This window comes from Puma concolor, chromosome B4 (genome assembly GCF_028749965.1).
Source record: "Puma concolor isolate L17-30 chromosome B4, mPumCon1.1.hap2, whole genome shotgun sequence".
In the NCBI taxonomy this organism is placed as follows: Eukaryota; Metazoa; Chordata; class Mammalia; order Carnivora; family Felidae; genus Puma; species Puma concolor.
Window position 1 is genome coordinate 121,637,090 of NC_141673.1, and position 13,519 is coordinate 121,650,608.

A 13,519-nucleotide genomic window follows, 5' to 3' on the forward strand; every position below is an offset into this window, starting at 1 on the left:
AGAAGGAAATATCAGAGCTCAAGATCCAAGTATCCAGTGACTTCCAAAGGGCAAAGGGAGGTAAAAGAATCTTCCTCTAGTTTCAAGCCATTCATCTTCATACTAGAAGTCACCTGGAGATAAAGCCCAATTTTAAAAGAGACTATTTTTTTAACCTGTTTGCTTAACGGTTTATTTGGGAGCTTCATTTATAAAGGTAAATGAAGTCCAGTATAGAAATATATCCAGTACATTTCTGGGGCGCCTGGGTGGCCCAGTCGGTTAAGCATCCGACTTTGGCTCAGGTCATGATCTCAGGGTTCGTGGGTTCGAGCCCCGCATCAGGCTCTGTGCTGACGGCTCAGAGCCCGGAACTTGCTTCGGATTCTGTCTCCCTCTCCCTCTGCCCCTCCCCCACTCATGCTCTGTTTCTCCCTGTCTCAAAAATAAATAAACATTAAAAATTTTTGGGGGCGCCTGGGTGGCGCAGTCGGTTAAGCGTCCGACTTCAGCCAGGTCACGATCTCGCGGTCCGTGAGTTCGAGCCCCGCGTCGGGCTCTGGGCTGATGGCTCAGAGCCTGGAGCCTGTTTCCGATTCTGTGTCTCCCTCGCTCTCTGCCCCTCCCCCACTCATGCTCTGTCTCTCTCTGTCCCAAAAATAAATAAACGTTGAAAAAAAAATTAAAAAAAAAATTTTTTTTAAAAAAAGAAATAAATATATCCAGTAAATTTCAAATAATGAGAAAATTAGCATGCTGTGAGTGCTATTGTATACCCATCAGGATGCTAAGTGTCCTGGGACAAGTCAGGTTTGTGGGAAAGAGCACAAGAAATACAAAATACAGTCTCTTGCTTTAGGAGGCTTCCAATTTAAAAGTACTCTTTTAAAATGTTTTTCAACATTTTTTAGTCTAAAACTGTCTTCTAAATTTAAGTTGCTGCAGGAGATGAAAGAACTTAAGAATGTTGACAAGGTAACATTAAATTATGTCCGATTTTATTTAAATATAGCCAGTAATCTGAGGCTTGCTGAGGTTTTAATAACTGACTCCCCTGAAATGTCCCTAGGCTGGTGTACATAGATAAAAATACATAGTCTTGGGGTGCCTGGGTGGCTCAGTCGGTTAAGCATTGACTTCAGCTCAGGTCATGATCTCACTGTTTGTGAGTTCGAGCCCTGTGTCGGGCTCTGTGCTGACAGCTCAGAGCCTGGAGCTTGCTTTGGATTCTGTGTCCCGCTCTCTCTCTGCCCCTCCCTCGCTCATGCTCTCTCTCTCTCTCTCTCTCTCAAAAATAAATAAAACGTTACAAAAATTTTTTTAAATACATAATCTCTATTTTCCCCTTTTGTTTTTTCCTCTTCTCAACTGAAGGTTACAGTTTCTTTCTTTTTTTTTTTTTTTAATTTTTTTAAAGGTTAATTTAGTTTTGAGAGAGAGACAGAGTGTGAGCAGGGTAGGGGCAGAGACAGAGGGAGACACAGAATCCAAAGCAGGCTCCAGGCTCTGAGCTCTCAGCACAGACCCCGGTGCGGGGCTCCCGGCTGGAACTCACACACCACAAGATCATGACCTGAACCGAAGTCGGTCGCTTCACCATCTGAGCCACCCAAGCTCCCCTGAAGGTTACAGGTTCAATGGGAAGAATCCTCATTTCAGATATTGAATCACCTAGACAAAATACTGGAGGACCTGTGAGATTGTTGTGCTACTCAAACATCAGGCTTTTTTGGGATTTCCCTGGTAAAACTGTCTGCTCCAAATGCGAATTGGCCAGCTTTTATGAAACAGAATTCTAAAATCTCAAAGTTACACTGATCTAAGCATATTAATAGATCCCGTCTTTTTTTTTTTTTTTTTTTTTTTGAGAAGAATCTCTTCCCTGCCCCCAAGCGATCGGGTCTATCTTCCTGCGGAGGAGGGCTGGTGCCCCGTCGGGTCTAGAATCATCCATATGCCATTACCTCTCTGGGATTCCAGGCTCCTGATTCTTGACCATACATCCACACAGTATACGGGCCCTCGAGACACTCGTCAGAGTGGAGAGCAAATATTGAAGTAAAACAGAGGGGGGTGGAGAGGAAGAGAGGGAGTGATGAGTGAGTGAGTATTGGGTAACTAACATTTTTCCTCGGTTCCCTGCGCAGTAGCTGCCCATCCACTCCACAAATATTTATTGAGTGTAAACATGTACCAAGCACCATGCTCCGTGCTGGGAATGAGATAGCGCACATGACAGATAGGGCGCTTTTCTTTATAGACTGTACCTTTCATGAGATCACAGACTGATCTGTCCTGTAAACTGTTAGGCGCACAGAGATGAGAGTAGTGCCTGACTCACAGAGCAGAGAAGACAGACATGAATAAGGAAATATCGAACTTTAAGTTGCATGTCTGAATCAATGCTATAAAAAAGGTTTAATATTTTCTTGCTAAGGAGGTATACATCTGGGAAAGGGCACAAATACCAAGTGTATCATTCGAAGTGCTTTGATCTGCGTAGCCATCACCTAAGTGAAAGGAAGGATAGAGCATTCCCATCTTCCCTGGAAGTTTTCTGCGTCCCTTTCCAGACAATACCTTAGTCACATCCCCCACGCCGGATAAATGTTGCTGTGATTTCTATCACTGCAGGTTAGTTTTGCTCGCTCTTAAAATTTATGCAGGTGGAATCATGCAGTGTGTGTCCTTTTCTGTCTGGCTTATTTTACTCAGCATGGTGCTCTTGTGATTCATCCATGTTACTGTGTGCATCTATAGCAATTTCTTTGGATTGCTGAATAGCATCCTACGGTATGAATAAAAACTAATTTGTTGATCCGTTCTCCTCTGATGGACACCTGGGCTGTTTCCAGGTAGGGGCTGTTTGGGGGGGGGGAAAGGTGCTACAAACATTCTTGTACTAGTTATTTCTGGGAATATGTTTTTGTAACCCTCAGGTAGGACTGGAATAGCTGGGGCATGGGCATATATTTTTATATATTTTTTAATATTTATATTTTTGAGAGTTATATTTATATTCTGAACGTTTGAGAGTTCCTGTGGCCCACATCTTCACCGACATGATCTTGTCAGTTTGTAAAGCTCAGCCATCCTAAAATAATGTCTCACTGAAGTTTTAACTTGCATTCCCTAATAATTAATGATGTTAAGGGATGTCCGGGTGGCTCAGTCGGTTAAGCGCCCCACTTCGGTTCAGGTCATGATCTCACGGTTCACGGGTTTGAGCCCCGCGTCGGGCTCTGTGCTGACAGCTCAGAGCCTGGAGCCTGCTTCAGATTCTGTCTCCCTCTCTGTTCCTCCCCCGCTCGCACTCTGTCTCTCTCTCAAAAGTAAATAAACAGTTAAAAAAATGATGTTAATGTATTTTGCTGTGCTTATTGGTTAGTTTTAGATCTACTTTCGTAAAGGGACCGTTCAAGACTTTTTAAAAATATTGTGGCACAATACTCATAAGTTTACCATCTTAACCATTTCTAAGTGTGGAGTTTAATAAAGGATATTCACATTGCTGTGAAACCAACCTCCAGAACCCATTCATCTTGCAAAAAGGAAACTTTGTAATCTTTAAATAATAATTCCCCATTCCTCCTTCCCCCCATTTTGTCTGTTTTTAATTATTATTGAGTTATAGCCTTTTGTTATATATTCTAGATGTGTCTTTTGTCATATACACATTGCAAATATTTATTCCCATCTGCAGTTCCTCCTTCTATTTTCAGAATAGCATCTTTTGAAGGTCAGAAATTTTTAATTTTTGTAAGAAATTCTTTAAAAAATTTTTTTTCAATGTTTTTTATTTATTTTTGGGACAGAGAGAGACAGAGCATGACGGGGGAGGGGCAGAGAGAGAGGGAGACACAGAATCGGAAACAGGCTCCAGGCTCCGAGCCATCAGCCCAGAGCCTGACGCGGGGCTCGAACTCACGGACCGCGAGATCGTGACCTGGCTGAAGTCGGACGCTTAACCGACTGCGCCACCCAGGCGCCCCAAGAAATTCTTAATCTTAATGAAGATCAACTTAGCTTTTCCTCTGTGCGGCAGATTGTGTTTTCTGTGGCCTTGGCTGTATCCCACATTCCGCATATACTTCTGATGGGATTTTGATCTTCCTTTCCCACTGAGTTTCGCTGGTTCCTTTGTTCTAATTCAGTTGACAATGTATTCATGAATCTGTTTCTAAAATCTGTTTTGTTCCATTGGTCTATTTGTCCTTTCGCCAATACTAGATAGTCTTAATTAATATAGCTTTGTAATAAGTCTTGAAATCAGATAGCGCAAGTCCTTCCATTGTATTCTTCTTCTCCAAGATTGTCTTGACAATTCTATACCCTTAATACTTCCATATGTTTTAGAATCTGCAAGTCAATGTCTTTAAAAAATATATCCACCAGGATTTTGATTGGGATTTTGTTAAATTATATTTTTTGAGTCTCTTTAGCTGGTGGTTTATTTCAGAATGCAAAGACCCAAGTGGCTACCAGATATCTAGTCTAACTAAATATAAATGACAAAGATTTCTTTTTAAGTTTTGAGGCTATGCCCTACAGCAAGCTAGTAGATATAGTTAGCAAGGAAAATGCCACGATGATAGCTTTTGCTTCACATTATATATCATGATGTTTCATGATATAAAACAGCTCAGGGAGACTCTTCACTGTCCTATCTTTGCTATGGATTATACCTTTCATTCATGGCCAGTGAGGTTCATGCTAGCCTTGATGTCTAACTTGTCTATTATTAATTTTGTTACGTGTATTATCTTCTTGTCTGTATTTTACTATCTTTGCTCAATCTTTGTGTTGCTGTGTCATTTTCTTTTAGTTGTGAACTTTTTTTAATTAAAAAAATTTTAATATTTATTAAACATTTTTTAATGTTTATTCACTTTTGAGAGAGGGAGAGAGAGAGAGAGAGAGGGTGACACAGAATCCAAAGCAGGCTCCAGGCTCTGAGCTGTCAGCACAGAGCCCGATGCGGGGCTCGAACCCATGAACTGTGAGATCATGACCTGAGCGGAAGACGCTCAACCGACTGAGCCACCCAGGCGCCCCAGTTGTGAACTGTTAGGTAACAGCATGATTGGATTTTAGTTTTTTAAATCTAACCTGTCGCTCATTTACATTTAATATGCAAACTGAAAAAAAATAATATGCAAACTGAAACAGCATAGGTGATATTTTTGGGGGGTTTCGTCACCTTATTTTATGACTGCTGGTTCTTCTCTTTATCTCCTGGCTTATGTAATATGAACCACATTTTAGTTGTGGTTTTTATTATCTGTATTGTAATAGTAAACTTCAATGGAAAATCAAATTACATTTCTGCAGTTACGATAACAAGAACCAAACAAGTTCAAGTCTTAACTCACTGTGAGTAAAACAAGGGGTTATATGTGGTTTTTGTCCCTCCAAGTGTCATTTCAGCCTTAATTTCATCAGTGTATCCCTCCTTTCCTTCCAGTCTGTGTTAATTTTATTCTGTTTAGAGAACTACATTATTATTATGTGATTCTTTTTATCACATAAAAGTATTTCTGATTACTTAGCTTTTCTTTTAATTTTGTAACCGTTTGAATAGCAATGACTTGTACTTACTTAGCCATGTTTATCTTTAACCTCACAACCTTTTTATTTTTATTGTTTTAAATGTTTTTGTGTGTGTTTTATTTTATATTTGAGAGAGAGAGAGAGAGACAGAACATGAACGGGGAAGGGACAGAGAGAGAAGGAGACACAGAATCCAAAGCAGGCTCCAGGCTCTGAGCCGTCAGCACAGAGCCTGGCACAGGGCTCGAACTCATGAACCATAAGATCATGACCTGAGCTGAAGTCGGAAGTTCAACTGACTGAGCCACCCAGGCACCCCTACCTTACAACCTTTTTTTAAAATCGTGACTTCTGCCCTTCTTTAGTTCTTAATCTTGATTTATTTCTTGCAAACTAGACCATGTCTTTGAGTTTTTTCTTCTTTTCTGGAAACATTATCTTCACTTTGCTATGTCTTGCCCTGACTGGAGTCAGCTTAATATTTGTTTGTTGCTAATTAACCTGGCTTATTTTCTCCCAGTGAATATTTATAAGCTATTTTCTTTAAACTTGAAATTTAAAGGTGTCACCAGGATATGAGTTAAGAAGCAACATTTTATTAATTTCCCTTGAGTGAAATGAGCCTCTCTCATCTAGAGATTTAAATCTTTTTTTTTTTCCCAACTCAGACGTATTTCTTATGTATTCTTCTAATGATTGCATCTACAGGATCAGTTTTTGTTTCTTTTTCAGAAACACCATCATAGGTTGAAAATCTATTTTCTGTCCTCCATAGTCATCGTGTTCTCTTTAATGTCATGTTATTCTCTTTGTTCTTTTCCTTGGCGCTTTTAGGAAACCTTTCCAGTTTGAAACTCATCAGAATTTCCTGAACTTGTTTTAAAAGTGCAGACATAGTGATTGTGCTTGGCCCTCCGGGTGGCAAGGGTTGGGGCATGACTGGGGCAGCCTGAACCTCTCCTCCCACTGTCTAAGGCCATGAGTAACCTTGTCCACTCCCCCCCACCCCAGTACTCCCTACAAGTAATGCCATATTTATGTGTCCTGTGACAGGCTAAAGGTTAGGAACATTACTCGACATAAATATTCTATTTTGTACCATGTTCATTCTAATCATTACTACGTCCAATACTGAGTTTAGTTCTGTTATTGTGTTGTTAGCAATCTGTGCATATCATATGCACATCTGTTTGTGTAAGTTTCCTTACCTCTCAGCTCTTACTTTTGTGTTGAGTCTCGGTAGGAAAGAACCCATTTTGTTTCTACTCTGAACTTTGCTTGTTTCTATCTTATTTGTTTTTACCATGAAATAATCATGTGTACAAAAAGGATGAGTGAAAATACATATGTGCAATTTAAAGAATGACGATCACATGAATACTTGTGTTCTTAGGACCCAGGTATCTTGTGTTCCTAGGACCCAGGTATCTGTAGACTAAAACTGGAGAAGCCCACTGAGCACATTCTTCTCCATTCCCTCCCAGAAGCCATTGGCCCAATGTCCTTCTTGACAGTTTTTGTCACTCGTGCCTGTATCCCTAAGCAGCTTGTTGTTGACTTTTGCCCGTTTTTAAACTTTCTATCAATGAAAGAATATAAAATGGTGTTTTTTTAGCATTTATGTATTTTTTGAGAGGCAGAGAGCGACAGTATGAGTGGGGAAAGGACAGAGAGAGAGAGACAGACAGACAGACAGAATCGGAAGCAGGCTCTAGGCTCCGAGCTGTCAGCACAGAGCCCAATGTGGGGCTCGAACTCACAAACAGTGAACAGTGAGATCTTGAACTGAGCCGAAGTCAGACACTTAAGCAACTGAGCCACCCAGGTGCCCCTATAAATGAAAGAATATAGTTGAAAAAATGTGAGTATTCTTCAGTGATGTGCTCCATTTTCTCAACATTATGCTTTTCAGACTCACCCGTGCTGACGCTTGGGGTTGTGGTTCACCCATTGAGAGTATTCTGTTGCTTGAATATACCACAACTTATGTATCCATTCTGCTATTGATCAACATTGGAGTTCATCCTCGCTTTTTTGGTATTATGAGCATTGTCACCCAAAGCATTCTTTTCATTTCACCTGATACCCACATGTAGCAGTTTTTCCAAGTTTTGTAGTAATAATAGAATTGTCGGTCATAACGTATTGGTGCGTTCAAGTCTATGGATGAGCTGGTATGATTGCTATGACAAAAATATACTGGCTTAAATAAGATCAAAGATTACTTTTCTTTCATGTCATAGTGACACAAAGAGCCGTTCCTGGCAGAGGAGTGGCCCGTGAGGAACAGTACTCCAGTCATGATGATACACAGGTTTCTTCAGTCATTTTCTTTTTTTTTTTTTTTTTTTTTTTAATTTTTTTTTTCAACGTTTATTTATTTTTGGGACAGAGAGAGACAGAGCATGAACGGGGGAGGGGCAGAGAGAGAGGGAGACACAGAATGTGAAACAGGCTCCAGGCTCTGAGCCATCAGCCCAGAGCCTGATGCGGGGCTCGAACTCACGGACCGCGAGATCGTGACCTGGCTGAAGTCGGACGCTTAACCGACTGCGCCACCCAGGCGCCCCACTTCAGTCATTTTCAATCAATGGTGCTGGCCAACTGAAAGGCCACATGCGAAAGAATAAAACTACACCACTCTCTTACACCACACACACACACAAAAAAAAAAAACTAAGTTAAAATGCGTTGAAGTCTTGAAAATAAGACTGGGAACCATAAAACTCCTAGAAGAAAATATAGGTGGTAAGCTCTTTGACATAGTTCTTGGCCATGATTTTTTGGATCTGACACCAAAAGCAAAAGCAAGAGTAGCAAAAATAAATAAGTGGGACTAACCCGAACTAAAAAGCTTCTGCACATCAAAGGAAGCCATCAACAAAATGAAAAGGCAACATACTGAATGGGAGAAAGTAATTGCAAATCATGTATCTGATAAGGGGCTAATAGCCAAAATGTACTAAGAACTCATCCAACTCAATAGCAAAAAACAAACAACAAACAATACAATTTTTTTAAAACTTTTTTTTAAAGTTTATGTATTTGTTTTGAGAGGGAGGCAGAGAGTGAATGTGCAGGGGAGGGGCAGAGAGAGGGGGAGAGAGAAGAGAGTATGGCAAGCAGGCCCTGCGCTGTCAGTACAGGGGGCCACACGGGGCTCAAACTCGTGAACCGTGAGGTCCTGACCTGAGCCGAAATCAAGAGTCGGATGCTTAACTGACTGAGCCACCCAGGTGCCCCCTAAACAATATAATTTTAAAAAATGGCAGAAGATCTAAATAGATATTTTTCCAAAGATGCTATTCACATGGTGAACAGATACACTTAAAAATGCTCAACATCATTAATCATCAGGGGAATGCACATCAAAACCACAATGAGATATCAACTCATACCTGCTATAATGACTGCTACCAAAAAGACAAGGGACAACAAATGTTGGTGACAATGTGGAGAATAGGGAATCCTTGTGCACTGCTGCTGGGAATGTAAATTGGTGCAACCAGGATGAAGAACAATACGGAGGTTTGTTAGGAATTAAAAATATGAGGCCCCTGGGTGACTCGGTCAGTTAAGCATCCGACTCTTGACCTCAGCACAGGTCTTGATCTCAGGGGCGTGGGTTCAGGACCCACAATGGATTCCACCCTGGGTGTGGAGCCTTCTTAGAAATCAATTAAAAATAGAACCACCGTATGATCTGGCAATTGCTCCTCTCAGTGTTTGCCTGAAGAAAACAAAAACAATAATTTGAAAATTTTGTACACCTTCCTGTTCATTGCAGCATTATTTATAACAGTCTATATATGGAAACAACCTAAGTCCCCATCAACAGATGAATGGCTAAAGAAATTTTGGTGTATATACACAAAGGAATATTGTTCGGCCAAAAAAGGGAATGGAATATTGTCACTTGCATTAACATGGATGGGCCTTGAGAGCATTATGCTAAGTGACATAAGTCAGCCAGAGAAAGACAAATACTACATGATCTCTCTAATTCGTAGAATTTAAACAAACAAACAAGAACCAAGCTTATAGATATAGAGAACAGACTAGGTTGCAAGAGGCAGGGGTGGAGGGTGGGAGAAATGAGTGAACTGTTTTTTGTTTTTTTTAAGTTGAAAAACATTCAATTAAAAAGGTTCTAAATATTGTACTGTGTGTTAACTAACTAGAATTTAAAGTAAAAACTTTAAAAAAGAGTTTATTAGGAATAAAAAAATTTCCTAAAGACCATTTTAATACAATTTGGAAACGAACCCTTTGTCAGCTATATGTGTTGCAAATGTCTTCTTTCAGTTTTGGATGGTATTTTGGTATCTTTTCACAAATGAATGTTCTTAATCTTGATGTTAATTTAATTAGTAATATTTTCCTTTTTGCCTTCACATTTTTTCTGCTTTAAGACGACCTTACCTAACCTTTAGTCACAAATATATTCTTTATGATAGTCACATTTTTCCCTCTTGGCCTTCCATGTTTAGAGGCTTAATACACCTGGAATTGATAATGTGTGGAGAGGCAGATGTCTGATTTCATTTTCTTTTAATACAGATAATCAACTGACCCAGCACCATTTATTAAAAAACCCATCTTCTCCCTGGATACATAATTCCACCTGCTATGTATATATATATATATATATATATATATATATATATATATATGAGCTCATATATGTGAGAGTCTGTTTCTGTCTCTCTATTCTGTTCTACTGTTCTATTTGTCTATTCTTGCACTAATATGATACTAATTTAATATTTCTACTTTTATTTTTAAGTCTTTTTCTAGTAAGGGAAATACCCCTACCTTGGTGTTGATCTTTGCATCTCCATATAAAGTTTAGAATCAGATTGTTAATATTCACAGAAAAAAAAAAAAAAACAGAAGAAACAAAACAAAAATTCAATTGGGATTTTGATTAGAAGTGCATTAAATCTAGATCAATTTGGATACAATTGACATCTTTATGGTACTGAATCTTCTAATTTATAAACGTTATTTCTTTTGTCTAAGCTTCAGTTTGGTAGTTTTATGATTTTCTCCACAGAAGTTTTTTTTTTTTCCTTGAAAGAGAGCATGACTCGATAGAAGGACACAGTGGGGGGCGGGGGGGGGGGGGTGGGAGAGAGAGAGAGAGAGAGAGAGAGAGAGAGAGAGAGAGAGAGAATCTTAAGCAGGCTCCACGCTTAATGCAGAGCCCAATGCAGGGCTTGATTCCATGACTCTGGGATCATGACCTGAGCCAAAAAGGGAGTCGGACACTCAACTGACTGAGCCACCCAGGCACCCCTACAAAATTGTTTTTTAATTTAATGTTACGTACCTTGTGTTTTTATGCTACTCTCTTCTAATCGACGAGTTGCATATTTATTCATGTAATTTGTATCAAGTTTTGCTTTATATAATTTGAAACTGTGTCATTAGATGCTTACTACTTTAGAAATATTATATCCTCCTGGTAAATTGAGCATTTTACCATTATTTTGTGACCTCTTTATCTCTACAAATGGTTTTTGCCTTGACGTCTGTTTGGCTTTATATTACTACAGCTGCCTAACTTTCTGTAGGTCATTATTTTCATGGTGTCTTTTTCTATCCTATCACTTTCAGCCTTTTATATGCTTATGCTTTGGTTGTAACTCTTTCAAGCAGCATATAACTAATGTTAGAATTTGTTCTTAATCTGGGTTGATAATCTTTGTCTTTTAACTGGAGCATTTAGTCCATTTAAATTTATTGTAATCATTGATACATTTGGATTTATTTCTATCTTATTTTGTGTTTTTCATCTGACCTTCTTGTCTATGTTTTTCTCCTTGCATTTTTTTCTTTTTTTTAAGGAATACACATTTTATTTTTTATTAATTAATATTAAGACATTTAAAAATATAATTTATTGTCAAATTGGTTAACATACATTGTGTTCAGTGTACTCTCGGTTTTGGGGGGTAGATTCCCATGATTCATCGCTTATATTCAACACCCAGTGCTCATCCCAACAAGTGCCCTCTTCAATGCCCATCACCCGTTTTTCCCCTCTCCTCCACCCCCTATCAACTTTTAGTTTGGTCTCTGTGTTTAAGAGTCTCTTATGGTTTGCCTCCCTCCCTCTCTGTAACTATTTTCTCCCCTTTCTTTCCCCCATGATCTTCTATTAAGTTTCTCAAGTTCCACATATGAGTGAAAACATATGATATCTGTCTTTCTCTGACTGATTTATTTCACTTAGCATAATACCCTCCAGTTCCATCCACGTTGTTGCAAATGGCATGATTTCATGCTTTCTCATCGTCACATAGTTTTCCATTGTATATATAAAGCACATCTTCTTTATCCACTCATCAGTTGATGAACATTTGGGCTCTTTACCTGATTTGGCTATTGTTGAAAGCACTGCTATAAACATTGGGGTACATGTGCCCCTATGAACCAGAATTCCTGTATCCTTTGGATAAATTCCTAGTAGTGCTATTGCTGGGTGGTAGAGTAGTTCTATTTTTAAGCATTTTTTTTTCTTTTTAAAGTTTATTTATTTGTTTTGAGAGAGACAGAGACAGCATGAATGGGGCAGAGAGAGAAGTAGAGAGAGAGAATCACAAGCAGGCTCCATGCTGCCAGCCTTATGTGGGGCTCGAGCCCACAAAACCATGAATTCATGACCTGGACTGAAATAAGAGTCAGATGCTTAACCAAATGAGCCACCCAGGAGCCCTTCCTTCTCACATTCTTATGAATTGGTTATTTTTTTTCTCATGTGTCATGTGGGAAGTTCTAAAGTCTATCAGAAAAATCCAAATCTCTGTATCTTTACCATCATCCTGAATAGTAAGACTTCTTTTTTTTAAATTTTTTTTAATGTTTATTTATTTTTGGAAGATAGACAGAACGCAAGCAGGGGAGGGGCAGAGAGAGAGGGAGACACAGAATCGGAAGGAGGCTCCAGGCTCCGAGCTGTCAGCACAGAGCCTGATGTGGGGCTCAAACCCATGAACCTGAGTTCATGACCTGAGCTGAAGTTGGACGCTTAACCGACTGAGCCACCCAGGCGCCCCAGGACTTCTTTAAGCAATTAAATTTAAATCACCACCACTGTCAGTTTATTATGCTATTATGTCATATATTTTAGTTCTATCTGGTTTCCTGTATCCCCATAACATATTATTATTATTATAGGCTTAATTGGTCAGTATTTATTTGAGTTTACTTATGTATTTACCACTTTCTTTATTCACAATTCCTTCTTGCATCTCAGACCTTTCATCTGGGACCTCTTTCCTTATGTATGAAGTACACTCATTAGGATTTTCTTTAAAATAAAATTTTTAGGGGCGCCTGGGTGGCGCAGTCGGTTAAGCGTCCGACTTCAGCCAGGTCACGATCTCGCGGTCTGTGAGTTCGAGCCCCGCGTCGGGCTCTGGGCTGACGGCTCAGAGCCTGGAGCCTGTTTCCGATTCTGTGTCTCCCTCTCTCTCTGCCCCTCGCCCGTTCATGCTCTGTCTCTCTCTGTCCCAAAAATAAATAAACGTTGAAAAAAAAAATTAAAAAAAAAATTTTTAATGTTTGTTTATTTTTGAAAGAGAGAGAAAGACAGCATGTGAGTGGGGGAGGGGCAGAGGGTATGGGAGACACAGAATCCAAAGCAGACTCTAGGTTCTGAGCTGTCAGCACAGAGCCCGATGTGGGGCTTGAACTCATGAACCACGAGATCATGACCTGACGGAAAGTCAGATGCTTAACCGACTGAGCCACCCACCCAGGCGTCCCTCATTTAGAATTTTCTTTAGTGGGTATCTGCTCCTGGCTAACACTCTCAGTTTTCACTTCATGGAAAATGTCTATTTTTGCCCCTGTTATTGGAAGATATTTTTGCTAGGTATAAGATTTTAGGTTGATGATACTTTCTCTTTGCACATGGAGTATATCATTCTACTGTCTCCTAGATTTCATTGTTACTAGGGAATATTGCTCTTTTTTTTTTTTT

At 39.5% G+C, this 13,519-nt stretch overlaps 1 protein-coding gene across 3 annotated transcripts in view; it reads left to right on the forward strand.

Annotated features, from left to right (window-relative positions):
* CB4H10orf67 (chromosome B4 C10orf67 homolog) overlaps positions 1-13,519 on the forward strand; it is a 165,692-nt gene that overhangs the window by 122,075 nt on the left and 30,098 nt on the right. The gene's annotated exons all lie outside the window — the stretch shown is intronic.